We start from the raw sequence: 15,454 nt of genomic DNA on the forward strand, positions 1-15,454 counted from the left end.
CAATTAGTATTAAATGTTAATTATGCCATTTAAGTGAAAGTATTGGGGTTTAATTTTGAATTCATCATCAATCGTTAACCTATTTCAATTCCATTATGGAGAAAGTACAGCAACGTTTATCAATATGACTTTTTTTTTTTTTTTTTTTTTTTACAAAAGTTACTGATATTTAGCAGGGGCATATTTAAAAAAAATCAGAACGAACTAGCGGCATGGAGTATATATAAAGTGCATAAATTTCGACTAAAATTAACTAACTAATTCTATAGCCTATAGAACCCGGAGGTTCAATGCCGCGTTCACAAAAGCTCTCCACTGACTTCTATACTTAGCTAACTGCATCCAGTTTCTACTTTGTATTCCAATTTCTACGAGATGCATCTTAATATTGTTCTCCCATTTGCGCCTAGGTCTTCCTAATGGTCGTTTTCAGTTAAGACTTTGAAAGCGTTCCTAATTTCTTCCATCCTGGCTACATGACCTGCCCACCTGAGTCCCCTAGACTTGACGACCCTAACAGTGTTCGGTAAACAGTATAATTATGTAGTTCCTCGTTATGAAGTTTCCGCCATTCCCCATTCTCGTTCCTCTTGGGTCCGAATATTCGTCTCAGGATTTTGTTCTCAAATACTTTCAGTTTACGTTCTTCCCTCAGAGTAAGCGACCATGTTTCGCAACCATACAAAACAACAGGCATGATTTATCGTTTTATATATTTTAAACTTCAAATTCCTCGATATAATTCGCGACGAGAAGAGATTTTGAACTGAATAATGAGACGAATTCCCTGCTTTTAGTAGACATTTAATTTCTTCGTGAATATCGTTTTCGTCTGTTAATATTGATCCTAGATATTTGAAAGCATCCACTTTATCAAAAGTATTATTAGACATTTTAACGCATCCAAAATTTCCTGTATTACAATCCCGAGGAACTTCTATGTAGCCTATTTAGTACATAAATTTCGCCTAAAAGATTTAAACTTTTTCTCGGACCCCTCTAAGTACGCCCCTATTATCTGGAAAGACAAATAGACGTGGACAGAAAAGAAGGTATTTTCGTCTTAAATGTGATTTCCCCGTTGGAATAGTTAACGGTTTAAAAACCCTATGTTACTAAGAGAAGAAAGCAGGATTCACTCGTTTCCCATTCAAAATGGGATTTTCCCATAATCATCATCTGCATGACACTCGGTTTCATGCTGTGCTTGCATATATTTGAGTCTCATTGCATTATGATTATTATTTTCCATAATCGAAATAACAGAACAGAAACGAGATTTTACTTCTTTTCTCTTTAAATTAATTTATATCGGTATTTGATTTACAGAAGTAAATCAACGATTTTTATTTTTAAAAAATCAAGTGATTTAAATCTTGATTTAAATCGTGATTTAAAGCAGACTGATTTAAATCAATCAACCCTGCTCCTAATTCAAATGTTGTAGTATTAATAGAAAATGTGCAATATGTATAATGAAGGATTACAGGTTGAATTCTATTGATGGTAGACAATATCGTGTTTACAGGTTTGCTTGTAACTATGACATATTGCTTTATTTTTAGTCATTAAATCATATGTCGTCATACAGATTGCATTGGTTATCCACGAGATTATTATCCTGTACATAAACTGAATAGTCTGTGGTAAGCCTTGATTTTATTTCAATTTCTAAAGGCTACAACATGATATGCATTGAAAGTATTTTCAGGTTATTATACTAATTAAACTAGGACTTAGATCGATAATTTAATCATAAACAGAATAGCGTACACCACTGTGTACCATTAGTGAATACATTCAGAATTGCAAATTATGTTATATCCCCTATTCAACCCACTTGTTATGTGTTACGAAGACTGAATTAATAATGTTAAATGTAGTTTTGTTAACACGCACCTTATTCTATTCCCAATTTAGCGTCATAATTCGAAATCCAGTTCCAAGCAATACCACCACGTACATTATTCACACTTTCCTATTTAACAACTTGATTTCAAAGGAAAACGAACAAAGAATTACTTTTCTCTAATTTTCGTAATGCTGTAGTTATTACCAAAGCAAATTACCTTTAATAAATAATAGCGTTACAGCCTCGGCAATGTATCATTGCCAAAACTATTAACACCATTATTTATTAAACGTCATTTGCTTTGGTCAGAAATTAGTTTTAAGGCAAAGCAGTTCCGAAGTTAGAATGAGCGGCACTTACGAGTCTGTTTTAAAGTTCAAGATTTAGTAATAATACTCGTAAAGTACACCCATATCAGAGGCAAACATACTCAAAATGTTCATGTAAAGACTCGCCTTCCATTCTTTTCCCCGTACCTATCTTTACATATTGTAATTTTCTAAGAAGTGGAGGGACACCATAGATATTTTTTGGAAGGGGGGAACGGCATCCTCCCACTTTAATACTCACTTTTATCCCTGGATTCCAGAACACGTGAGATTTTGGTGAGCAACATCGTATCTGTAGGTTTGTCTCGGGGTTCTTCCGTTTTCTCCCACATTTCTATTGCACCAATTATTTCATAGCAATTCACTTTCGTTGATCATCCAATTTCCTTTGATTAAAACGCATAAATAAAGGACATAAAACTGGCTATTTCATTCTATTTTCATTTAAGACAGTTCTCATCCACGAACATTTAAACATTACGTTCAACATCACCAGCTAGTGTTTCGTGAAACACATAAAACCAAAACGGATAGCGGACAGTGGTACTAGTTTAATTAACTGTCCGCTTCCGGCATTCTCGAAGTGCAATTTACATTAAGTAATCAAACTCTCATATACAATTGTCTCTTGTACCATTATGTGAATTTGTTGTCTATGAGGAACGTAAAGTGAGAATGGATATGTAGTTTTAGTAGTGAATGAAAGGAAGTATGGAAATTCCGTAAATGGTGAAGCTCACAACTCGTATTTCATGAAACTCATAACTTGCAGAAACATCCACTATTTATACAATTTGAATGTTCTTACAATTTTTGCACTAGAACACGCCGTTTCCGGATGAAGAAAACTATATGAACTTCAGATTCTCGCGTTACTTTTTGGATCAAAAGATCTAATATATTTCAGGCAAAAATTTTCTTGTAGGCCTTATGTCTCGAGAACTACATACAGTGTAGCCAAGCCAAAACTATCGCTTAACTCAGTATGATGTGCTTATTCCGTAAAAAAAAAAAAAAAAAAAAAAAAAAAAAAAAATACAAAAATTCGATTCAGGAACCGTTCAAAATTTTTGTGGTCCCTAATCCAAAAATCCAATATATTTCATTCAATCAAACATTTTCTTGTACGCCCCATATATGGAGAACGACATATAGTGTAGCCAAACTCGAACTATCACTTAATTCAGTATCATGTGCTTATTCCGTAAAAAAGTAACTTGGTTTAGGGACTGTTCAAAATTTTTGTGGGTCCTGATCCAAAAATTCAATTTATTTCATTCAATCAAAAATTTTCTTGTACGCCCTATATATGAAGAACTACATATAGTGTAGCCAAACCCGAACTATCACTTAATTCAGTATCATGTGCTTATTCCGCAAAAAAAAAAAAAAAAAAAAAAAAAAAAAAACGAAAATTTGATTTAGGGTCCGTTCAAAAATTTTGTGGGCCCTGATCTAAGAAATTCAACATATTTCATTCAATAAAAAATTTTCTTGTACGCCCCATATAGAGAGAGCTACATATAATATAGCCAAACCAAAACTTTCACTTAACTCAGTATCATGTGCTTATTCCGTAAAAAATAGGAAAACTCGATTTCGGGGCCGTTCAAAAATTTTGTGGCCTTTGATCCAAAAAAATCCATATACATTTCATTCAATCAAACATTTTCTTGTACGCCCCATATTTGGAGAAATACATATAATATAGCCAACCCAAAACTATCACTTAACTCAGTATGTTCTTATTCTGTAAAAATTACGAAAACTCGATTTAGGAACCGTTCAAAAATGTTGGTGTCCCCTTGATCCAAAAAGTCCAATATATTTCATTCAATCAAAAAATTTCTTATACGTTTTATATGTGGAGAACTTCATACAGTGTAGCCAAACTGGAACTATCACTTAACTGAGCATGATGTGCTTATTCCGTAAAAAATGAGAAGACTCGATTTAGGGGCTGTTCAAAAATTTTGTGGCCCCTGATCCAAAAACTATTAATTGGCCAATATCGCAATCTTTTGATGCATTTTGTTGATCATTCCTAAAATTCTTAGCCAAGATCGCAAACTTTCAATCCAGTTTTTGGATCATTCCTAAAATTCTTGTTTTATATTATTATGTCACACATGGTATTTACTGGATCAATTTATCTACTATATTTATAGTTCTTTTTCCAAATGTTTATTCTGAATAGTACAAATTATTGGATTATTAGTGTTTAACGTTTCTTTTCAACTACATCTTATACGGACAGATGTTACTGTTTAAAATCAGATTAGAACCACTCTTGAGGTTTATATCGAGAAAGATACTCTCAAATGGGATTGAATTCGGGACCACGCATATGAGAAACTTCTGCTTTATTCATTCAGTCACGATAGGATACATTGAGAAGAAGTAGTCTACGCATGTTTATCATCTGATTGACATGCCTATCAACAAAAATCTTTATCTCCCCATTTGTCGAATTCTGAGAGTTTTCTTCGAAGTTGAACAATGTACTATGATATTTACTCGTTGCAATATTGTGCTTGATTGTTATTTATTTTCCTCATCCAACATTTGACAAAATATCCCAGATTCTGTGGGTGTCATCTTTGTGTCACCCATGTACCACATCCAGTTCTGCATTAATGGAATCTATGACTAAAAGTAACAGAAGTACCCTTATACCCGACTTTGATCGGACATTTTGTTCTCGAGTTATGGGATTGCAATTACCCGACTGATTTTCGGTTGGTCATAGCGCCGAAAGAAGGCCTTCTTATACCCAGTTTGTCTATACTTTTTGCGGTGTCAGGAATCACCTCCTAAACGTTGTCGGTGTTGTTTTAAAACATCCTGTCTATAAAAAATGTATGTATGTACACTCATGTCCAAAATGATTGTCGCATATCTATAACTGTCTTCTTGTAAGAATATAATTCGATAATGATTTTGCAGGGTACTTTTAATACTGATATTATGTGTGTAATCGGGAAATGTATATTTGTAATAAATTTCATAGGAAAAGAATTATAAATACGAAAATTACAGTGAGTAAAGCAAAATGTTGCTAAATGAACAAGAAAGTTTTATTTTCGTTTTATTGTTCTTATTTACTGCTCTTTTGACATGAAATTTGCCACATACATGTCTTTGCCGATTATACACATACTAACATTATAAGAAATTTAGAGCGAATTCGTTATCAAATTATATTCCTACAACATACAGGGGTAGACAAAAAATCTAAAAGCACTTCATACAGGACACGTAAGTTTGGTCCTCCACTGTACAACGCGTGTTGCGGTTGCCGATCGGTTTTTGTTTTCAATGTGTCATGTGGATCTTCCTCTTTCGTCAGCAGTAACCCGTTCACCTGTGAGTGTCGTGGTGTGAAAGTGGTGCGGTAAAATGGGTGACCTGACAGACTTCAAAAGAGGCATGATCGTTGGTGCCCGTCTGGTTGGAACTTTAGTGGCAACAGTGGCGAACATTGTGGGGGTGTCGAAAAGCAATGTGTCCAATATCACGAGGGCATACACAATTCATGGGCAAACGACGTCTGCAAAGCACAACAGTGGTCGAAAGACAATCCTGTCAGATAGAGACCAGAGGGCATTAAAACGGATTGTAGCAGCTAAAAAGAAAACCACTGCAATGAAAATTACGTCTGAACTCAATTCCGGCCTACAGAACCTGGTTTCATCGAAAACAGTGCGACGGGAACTTCATAAAATGAAAATTCATGGCAGGGCCGCTATTGCCAAACCCCTGGTCACAGTAGTAAATGCGAAGAGGCGTATCCAGTGGTGCAATGACCACAAGGCGTGAACTCATGAGCAATGGAAACACGTAATGTGGTCCGATGAATCGACCTTCACCTTGTTTCCAGCAACCGGTCGTGTTTACTTATGGAGAACACCGTCGCAAGCGTATGATATAGACTGTCTGCTCGCAACTGTAAAGCATGGGGGTGGTTCTGTTACAGTATGGGCCGTGATATCATGGATTTCCGCAGGTCCCATCATAGCCATGTATGGAATGATGAATGCTAAGGCGTATGAGGCCATTTTGGGGGACCAAGTTCTACCCATGGCCCAAATATTGTTCCCTGATGGTGATGGCATCTACCAAGATGATTTGGCATCCTGTTACGCTGCAAAAACGGTGATATCATGGTTTGAAGAGCATGACCAGGAGCTATCACACCCTCCCCTGGGTCCCACCAACACCAGATCTGGACATCATTGAGCCATTGTGGTCTGAGTTAGAAAGGCGTGTTCGGTCTCATTACCCTCCATCAGCATCCCTTAAGGAACTGGAGCATGTTTTGGAGGAACAATGGTACAAAATTCCACACACCACGATTCAGGAGCTGTATACGTTTATTCCACGTTGGATCCAAGCTGTTTTGGACGCAAAAGGAGGCCCCACACCATACTAGGTATGATTTTCACACTTTTACAAACGTTTTAGATTTTTTTTTTTTTTTTTTTTTGTCCAACTCCTGTATTTATAGACATGCGACAATAATTTCGGACATGAGTGTACATAATTACTTCAACCAAAATTGATGCACATATGACCTATAATATGTTAAAAAAAAAAGTGTAGGAGTAAAACATCCATGCCACCCGTAGGGTTGGGGAGGAAAGAGGGGAGCGTTTAACAATTCCCACCAGATTAGGCAACACTTTGTAGTTTAGAACAATAGTGGTTGCGTACACAACAGGGGTAACACTTTCTTGAAATGCGTATCCTACGCAAAGAAAGAGTTCAAATACTTGCATATATCTATTCTCCTTCTGCCAAAAGCGGACATTTCAGTTAGTTATCTTTAAAATATGCATTTCCCCACATGAAACCCGAGATGGCCATTTTGCAATCGGCATTCACTCCGGCTCAGGCTCGCTACTCTAATAAGTCTCACATCAGCTCAGTCTCGCACTCGCTAAATATAGAGCTCGTTACATCAATGAGGATCGCGTTAGCTCGATGTTAACATGCAGCACTTACCTCATTGGACTCGCGCCTGTAAAGGACTTCGGCACATTATTCTCGAAATTGGGGCTCACATTCGCTCTTGCTCGAGCTCATTAGTCTCAATAAGCCTCGCACTCGCTTAAACTCTAGCTCGCTATCTACTTACAGCGCTTGCGTTCACGTTCAATTACTGAGCTTAACATCCATGTTCACGAGCTTGGCAGGAAAATAGTCGAGATGAGAATGTAGAAAATGTATCTTGAGGTTCATGTTACACCCAAGTGTGCGAAAATGGGTCAGCTTATCTTCTACAATTGTTACATAGTCAAGGTGTTTCTTGTTTTCGAGAAAGTTACCTACAACATTTTTCAAACTTAACCAGGCGTTCTTTTCCAATTCGGTCATTGAATTTTCAAATGTGTCATCTACTAACAGCTTTCTAATTTGTGGCCCTGTAAAAATACCCTCCGAAAGATTTGCTGCACTCAATGATGGAAAAGTTTTAGCTATATATTGGAAACACTGCCCATTCTTGTCCACAGCTTTCACAAATTGCTTCGTAAGCCCCAGTTTCAGATGGAGTGGTGAAAGTAGCACTTTATTGCGATCAGTGGAATGTGCATTACACTTTTCTTACCTGCAGACAAATCACAGCGGTGAGGCCACTCTCTCACATTCCAGTGCTTGTCTCTGGTTTTGCTATCCCATTCACATAAAAAAAAGGCATGGGTATTTTGTATATCCTGGCTGCATTCCTATTAGAAGACCTATGACTTTCAAGTCCCTGCAAACAGACCAACCGTGTTCTTCGTACTTTAACTTAGAAAGTATTAATTTCAAGGTATTGTACGTTTCTTTCCATGTAGCATAGTATGCTACAGAAATTGATCCAAGTTTGTTTCCATTATGCAGAAGAACTCATTTTAGGCTGGATTTCGAAGCATCTATGAAGAGTCTCCAATCGGAAGCACCCAATGCATCCACAACAGCTGGAATGTTATTGCAGAACACTAACCCGTCTTCTTCAGAGAAATAAGGAAGAAATTCTCTCTCTTGGTGTCGATACCATGAGTAATGTGTCCCACTGGCCAAAAGGTTTTTCGAACGAAGTCTAGACCCAAGAACTTCTGCACTCTAATTTGGTAAATTTAAATCTCGAACAAGAACATTAAATTTTGATTGTGCAAACGGCTGCGGAATCGTGCTAGGATAGTTGCTATCATCCTCGCATGGAACATCTGCTTCACTACTAGTAGGTGATGATAAAACATCCATAGAGGCTGGTTGATTTGGAATCGGTAGATTTTCACCATGAGGAACGGGCAAAATTACTGAAGCAATGTTATCCGGATACAGAATATCTTTCTTGTTCTTTGCATTGTATCCTTTAACATTTATTGCCCAGAAATAACAGTCATCATGATTGTTTCGAGGCTCCTCCACACCATAGGTATTCCGAACTGCATTCCTTTCTTTTTACCGTTTGCCCAGGATCTACACATATTCTGCACACACTGTGAGGTGCCCACGATTTATCTTGATCGCCTAATTTGATACCAAAATAAGCCAAGTACACTTTCTTTATGAAACTTGTAATAGGGAGTCTCTATTTGAGCACAGTGTAACTGCCACACATATAACAGAAAATATCAGGGTCATTCAAACATTTACGATGTCATTTTCTAACAATTGAGTCACTGCACTAACCAGGAAGACACAACCCTACCAAAATAAGTACCAGCACATTAAAACATTTTTAAATAGCTAACTTAAGTCACCGCAAGTTATCCAAGAAGATGCAGCATTCCTGAAATAAGTACATTAAAACATATTTGTTAACTAGTTTAAGTCACTACACATTAACTAGAACAACACAACACTGGCAAAATAAGCAGAATAAGAACTTCTTTTCAAATAGCTAGCTTCAGTCAATGCACATCAACAAGAAACACCAAACACTGTTCAAATAAGTACCTTTTTTTTTAATTTTTTGAGCCCATCAAAGAACAACACAGCACTCGCAAAATAACTACGCGCACCGCGATAACTCATATAATTAAAACAACGCATTTCCAATACTACTATGGATATTTATAAGTAAATAGGCGTATAAATATTCAAAGTCAAAGTAGTTTAACAACAGCATGTCAATACAATACAAAATAAGTGTTTATATTATTTTTATTCACATTCAGTTGTAAAGTGAAAGATTTGTAAAAGTACATGTATTTTGTATATGTTTAGATGGCGCCATCTATTGACAACATCTGAAACAACACTTTCTTCTCTTAAATTAAGGAAAGTAATATACTGTATTTTTGTGCAAAAACTGTGCGTGATAGGAACAAACAGTCTTCATTTTCGGAATGAGCATGTGAAAATTATTAAGAAACAGCTATTACCTTCGAGACGACAACCGAACCCATGCTGACCAGTGTTGGTGTCTCACAGTGATGTCCACCAATGGTCACCTACCTCTTGGCAGAACAGCACATCAAACTCATCATTAATAGTGAGAAAATTAGGCCATTTAAAACTATGTTGTAACCTTTGTGACTTATAATAGATACCTAAACTGCTACTCAATAAGAGCTAGTATGTTTGCAAAATTACGGCTTGTTTTCTTCTTTGAAACATAAATTTGTGCGGGGGGCGGCAAATTATTTACAGCATAGGGGCGCACAATATATAAATACGGGTCTGTAAGGGTGTGAATAAAACTTCAAGTTCATATTCTCTTGACTCGGTGAGCTCTCTTGTGGCTATACAGTGAACATACTCATCTTTGGTGCGGAAGGTCCGGGTTCGACTTCCGGCGGAACCTCATGTGTTACGGATCCAAAATAAGATGTAGATCCACATTTCATATTGCTTTGGTGCTGAAAAAAAACACAAAACTCCAATAGGGCACACTACTCTGTGGTAGCATGTAGCAGACAAAATAATTAGGTATTTCACATTAAGAACTATTCCATACTTGATACACCTACACTTTCATTATTATTATTATTATTATTATTATTATTATTATTATTATTATTATTATTATTATTTAAATTTCTTACGACAATTTACGACAACATAAATTTAAGTAAAGAATTGACGTATTAAATTTTATAGCAAGGGGATAGACATGAAGCACTATGGTGGTTTTGTCAAAGTAGCAATTTTAAACCACGAGCAAAAAAGTTTACTGGAAACACATATCTGTCATTTTATTCTTTCATAGCGATCTCTCACTGCTCTTACTAAAGCTCTATGAAAAGTCGAAAAACCAACTTGTGCATTCAGTTCCTGTCAATTGCCTGCCAGACGATATATATGAACTGGGAGAACCTATTCTTTGATTGACGCCGCTAGTCACAGATTAACTCCCACATAACTGCCAACGCTTCTGGCGGTCGCAGAGCCGAGTAATAACTCAAATGACTACTTCTTTACTCACACACCCTTTCACATTCTCTCCCTCTCTCTCTTTCTTTTTCAGCTTTTTTCATATATTATTATTCTATGAGCGCGATTTTTGCTAGGCAGTTGTTTTCCACGTCACGCCCCGAGCAGTTAATCAATTCCCACGGTGCGGGTCTTGTCACTTTCTCGATGAAGTGTCAGAGTCAGTTAGGCAAGAACAAGACAGGCGCCAAGCAGCAAGCATTCACATAAAAGGGATTTTGGGTAGGATATTTTTCCCATTTTACAAGAAAGTCTACTACGGTTATATTTTTTTCGATGCACACTTTTGTCATATATGCTTTATATTATGAGTATCTAGCTTTAAAGCATTCCTTAAACGCTGTATTGATCTATTTACGTAGAGAATAAATTTTACTCAAATTAAAATTGCATAAATAGTATATAAAATCTTACTTAAAAAGACAGAAAAAATATAGCAATGAAGAATATGAAATCACAAGTAAGACTTACTCACTCACAGTCTAACAGTATAAAATCGGCATTTCAAGAAAAGTACGTAGCTGTAGAGAAAAAATAGTTAACAATACATAAAGTGTAATTTCAAGAAAATGGCAATTGTAAAGGAAGGCTAATTCACTCATTTGGTCTAACAGTATATAAATGTCATTTCAAGAAAATTGTGGAATCGTAAGGCAAGACTAGTTCACTCAGTTGTTCTAAGAGTACATAATCGGCATTTTAAGAAAAGTATGGAATTGTAAGAGAAGAATAGTTCACTTATTTGGTCAACAATACACAAGTGTAATTTCAAGAAAATTGGCAATTGTAAGGCAAGACTACTTCACTCATTTGGTTTAAGAGTATATAATAAGTATATCAAAAATATACAATTATAAGGTAAGACCAGTGATGCCAACCTGTGGGAAAAATTCCATATCGTGGGAGTTTTGACCTTATTTTCTCGGAAAGGGATAATAAGCAGCATATATGGGATTTTTCGAGAAGATCGAAATTTACGGCTTATTCATTTAGATATTGTAAAAAGTGACTAACACAAAGAAATTTAATTTTTAATATTACAGCATACTTTTAATTAGTATAATGTGGGAAATTCACACGTAAAATGGGATTTTTTGCCTCTCGACATGGGATTTCATATTGTTTCAGGTTGGCATCACTGGGTAAGACTGGTTCACTCAGTTGGTTTAATAGTCATTTCAATAAAATTATGTACTCGTAAGCTAAGACTGCTTCACTTACTTCGCCTAACAGAATATAATATCGTCATTTCAAGAAAAATATGCAGAAAATTATGCAATTTTAAAGTACGACTAGTTCAGACACTTACTTTAATAGTATATAATCTCATTCCAATAAAATTATGCAATCGCACGGTAAAACTTCCTCACTCACGGAGTCTAGTCATTTCAAGAAAATTACGCAATCGTAGGATAAGAAAATTTAACTCACTTTTACCAACTATCTAGGCCCTATACCTAACGTTTCACTTGTCCCTTCCCTTCTCTTCTGCAGGAAATCTGGATTCGTTTTCTAGGGGGAGCTCACATACTTTGAATCTCGGTTAAGTTATTATCTAGTATGAGAATCGAGACAAATTATGCACTCTCATGGTTAATCTATTCAGGAGACCCAGTTTCGATTCCCGATGGGAATTAATAGACGCAGTTCAGATTTCACGTCAATTAGATACACGTCTCAGAGTCCACAGATATTCAATATTCCATACGCCCGTCATGGCGGCCCGCAAGGTGAGGTATGGGGCGGGAACGATTGCCCAAACGTGAATTTTTGATGGGTTCAGTTTGTGCTTAGACAATTTGTATTTAATATACTAAACGTTAAATACGTTCTATAGTAATATAGGCCTAGCTATAGCATATGCAAAATGTTACAAAAATGTGTCATAGTAGTTTGGGAACAAATCCCTCACATCAAAATAAGAAAAAAAAATCGTTCATATGGACCTGTGCTCAAAAGTGGATAGTTTCAGAGTTATAGGGTGACGAAAGCGTGAAATAAGTGAAATTTAAAAGTTTATAGCTGTACTAGTATGGGACCTATCGTAGTCGAGTCAAGATATCACTGAGGAACTGGCATGTGAGCTATCCAAATATCTATGTTTAATAATGCTTCAGTACTTGCACACCAATTTTTAGAGAGGTAGGTGGAGAGAGATCAAGTACTCCCAAACAGCCTCTCTAAGAATGATTGTGCAAGTGCCAAAGGTTCTGAAAGATGGATATTAGAATAGTTCTTCAGTGATGTTTTGACCAGACTACGATCGGTCATATAGTACCGGAACTAAGGACCTTTAAAGTTCCTTTCTTCTTCTTTTTTATTTTTTTTACGTTTTCAGCACCCTATAACTACGAAACTATGCACTTCCGATCACAGGTCCATATGAACTTTTTTCTTATTTTGATGTGAGCAACCTATTCCTAAAATATTGGACAAATTTTTGTAGCACCCTGTATACAATGACTTGTGCTGTCGTTAATAAATTATGCAATGTGCTTAAGTAATGTTTTTTTACATGAAGTATTATCTGTACGCGTGCATCAAGGTGTATGTATTCGCGACTACTTATGTGTTGCAGTTAGAAAAAATATTCTGGGTATCCACGTAGTTCCCTCAATCAGAAAATATTTGCCTTAAGGTGGTATAAAAAAAATTAAATATCTGACAAATCATACAATAATAATCGCACAATAAGAAACTTTTGAAAAAGTATGTGGATAAGTATAATGTAAGCTATAAACAAATTACTGCATGTGAAACAATAGTTTGTTCAACATTCTTCAAGAGATGAATTCATGTAATTCGATGAATCAATAATGAAAATAAGAACTAAAGACGTGTTTAAATACTGAGCCATGTGATAGAATAGTAGTTTCTAACTTTGTTTACTCATCGTCCCTTCATAAATCCTACACACTTCACGTTCTTCCCCGCATCGCACGTTGGTCATAAGTGCTTTTTGTCTGATACTTTGAGAGATTTCAAATGCAGCATTGAATTCTCAAATCTTCAGCAATAATATTCTCACAATTTACACTGCTCGCCATTTAAAATGCAACACTAACAAGAAGGCATCGAAGAAAATAAAATTTTGTCGACTAGAATATACGTGGAAGAGGAAAGATAAAAATTGATTAGTACGACTGCAATTGTTCTGCACTCTTCTCTTGGCTCACGACGTTGTATATACAAGCAAGGGTTTATGCCTATGTTTGCAGTCCATCGGAGTGGCACCTCTGCTCACCGTGAAACAGAAATCTCTATCGCGCAATCATGGTTTGATTTTAATATGATACACCACGACGGTAGCACACACACAAGAATCGCGAGGCAACACAAGTCCGGTAGTTCTGATCGCCGTTATAAAATAATACTTCGTAAAACAAAAACAACAAATGATAAACACGCAATCCAAATTCCCTTAAGTGGATGTCGCTATCCACGAGCCAGGTTAAGAAATACGATTCACATAAATTTTGACAAAGAAACTTCGAATAAGATTTAAGAAATATAAGAGCAACATAATATTTCAAACAATTATACATTGCATTATATTCAAGAACTAGGTATTATTAAATTAGAAGGCAAGTGAGCGTACTTTATACAATCGTTAATATGTATTAATTATAAATATTATATACATACTAACAGCTTTTTCTTTCTACAGATATGTCTTCTATCGGAAGAAAATTGTATTCCCAGCTCTTTGCCTTCCAGTGCTTTGCTGACGTCTCCGGATAAGTGATTTTACTCCATGTAAGTATTTCTAGGTTAAGATGGTTAAGATTACGGGACTACAGGTAAGTATATCCCTTTTAGATATTAGGTATTTATTTGATATTAGTAATATTAGATGTTAGGTAAGTAGTCGAAAGTATTTTGAAATCCTTTAATACATGTACGATTGTACGTAATGTAGAATCCCAGTTGCAAATCCATGCTTTCGTCGATCAACGTATAGTAGCGCCTTTTTTCACTGCTTATAGTGTAGTATATGTATTTCATGAAGTACTACATTGATTAATTCTTTTATTCATTAACCTGTGCTTGCTTATCAATTAAATACTAAATTATGAATAATCTTCCTTCGTTTCAGTTCATTGACAACATTAAATTCCATTTCATATTAGCTTTCTTAGCTTTGTATAAATTTTATATGTGTATATACACCTCTGTCTTCATGAGGATAATTGTTTGAAATGTTCTCTTTCAGGTATTTTTCAATTGGAAGATTTAGCAAAGGACTTCTATGATGATACTACTCAACTCTGGGATATACAAGTAAATGGTTATATGAATGACAGATAAATATGGTTATGGTTATATAACTGACAACAGGAATCTATTCTCTTAAATAGGACATAAGATTATGGTCCTATTACATTTTGGAAGGATACATAGGATCATCACTTAAATTGGTGAATTGTTAAAAAAAAATAAAAGATTGATAATTGTTTCGTAGAATACAAATACATAGCTTTGTAAATTTAGATAGTTCACCTTGTACTTTTTATGGATAAAAATTGTCAAAAATATACATATGTTTGGTAAATATAAATTCGGGAGGTACTTTTCTAGGTTTTAATCATCTTAGACGAAGTCTCATGAGGTGCTTCCGTTTCTTTTATATGTATTTGGTAATACTTTGACAAATATTATAACATTGTTTAAAAGGAAAATATTCTGCCATTACATACGTGTATATATCTTTAAAGTAAACTTCTAGCAGTGTTATGAATTTAAACTGTTAATCTAGAAGTTTCAAGCATGAAACAGAGTATTTCCATATTGTAATAATCTGATTCATGTGTTTTAACGTCACACTCATATTTTATGTTTTTAAAGTAGG

The sequence above is a fragment of the Thermobia domestica genome, chromosome 1, assembly GCF_964235325.1.
Source record: "Thermobia domestica chromosome 1, izTheDome1.hap1.1, whole genome shotgun sequence".
Taxonomy (NCBI): domain Eukaryota; kingdom Metazoa; phylum Arthropoda; class Insecta; order Zygentoma; family Lepismatidae; genus Thermobia; species Thermobia domestica.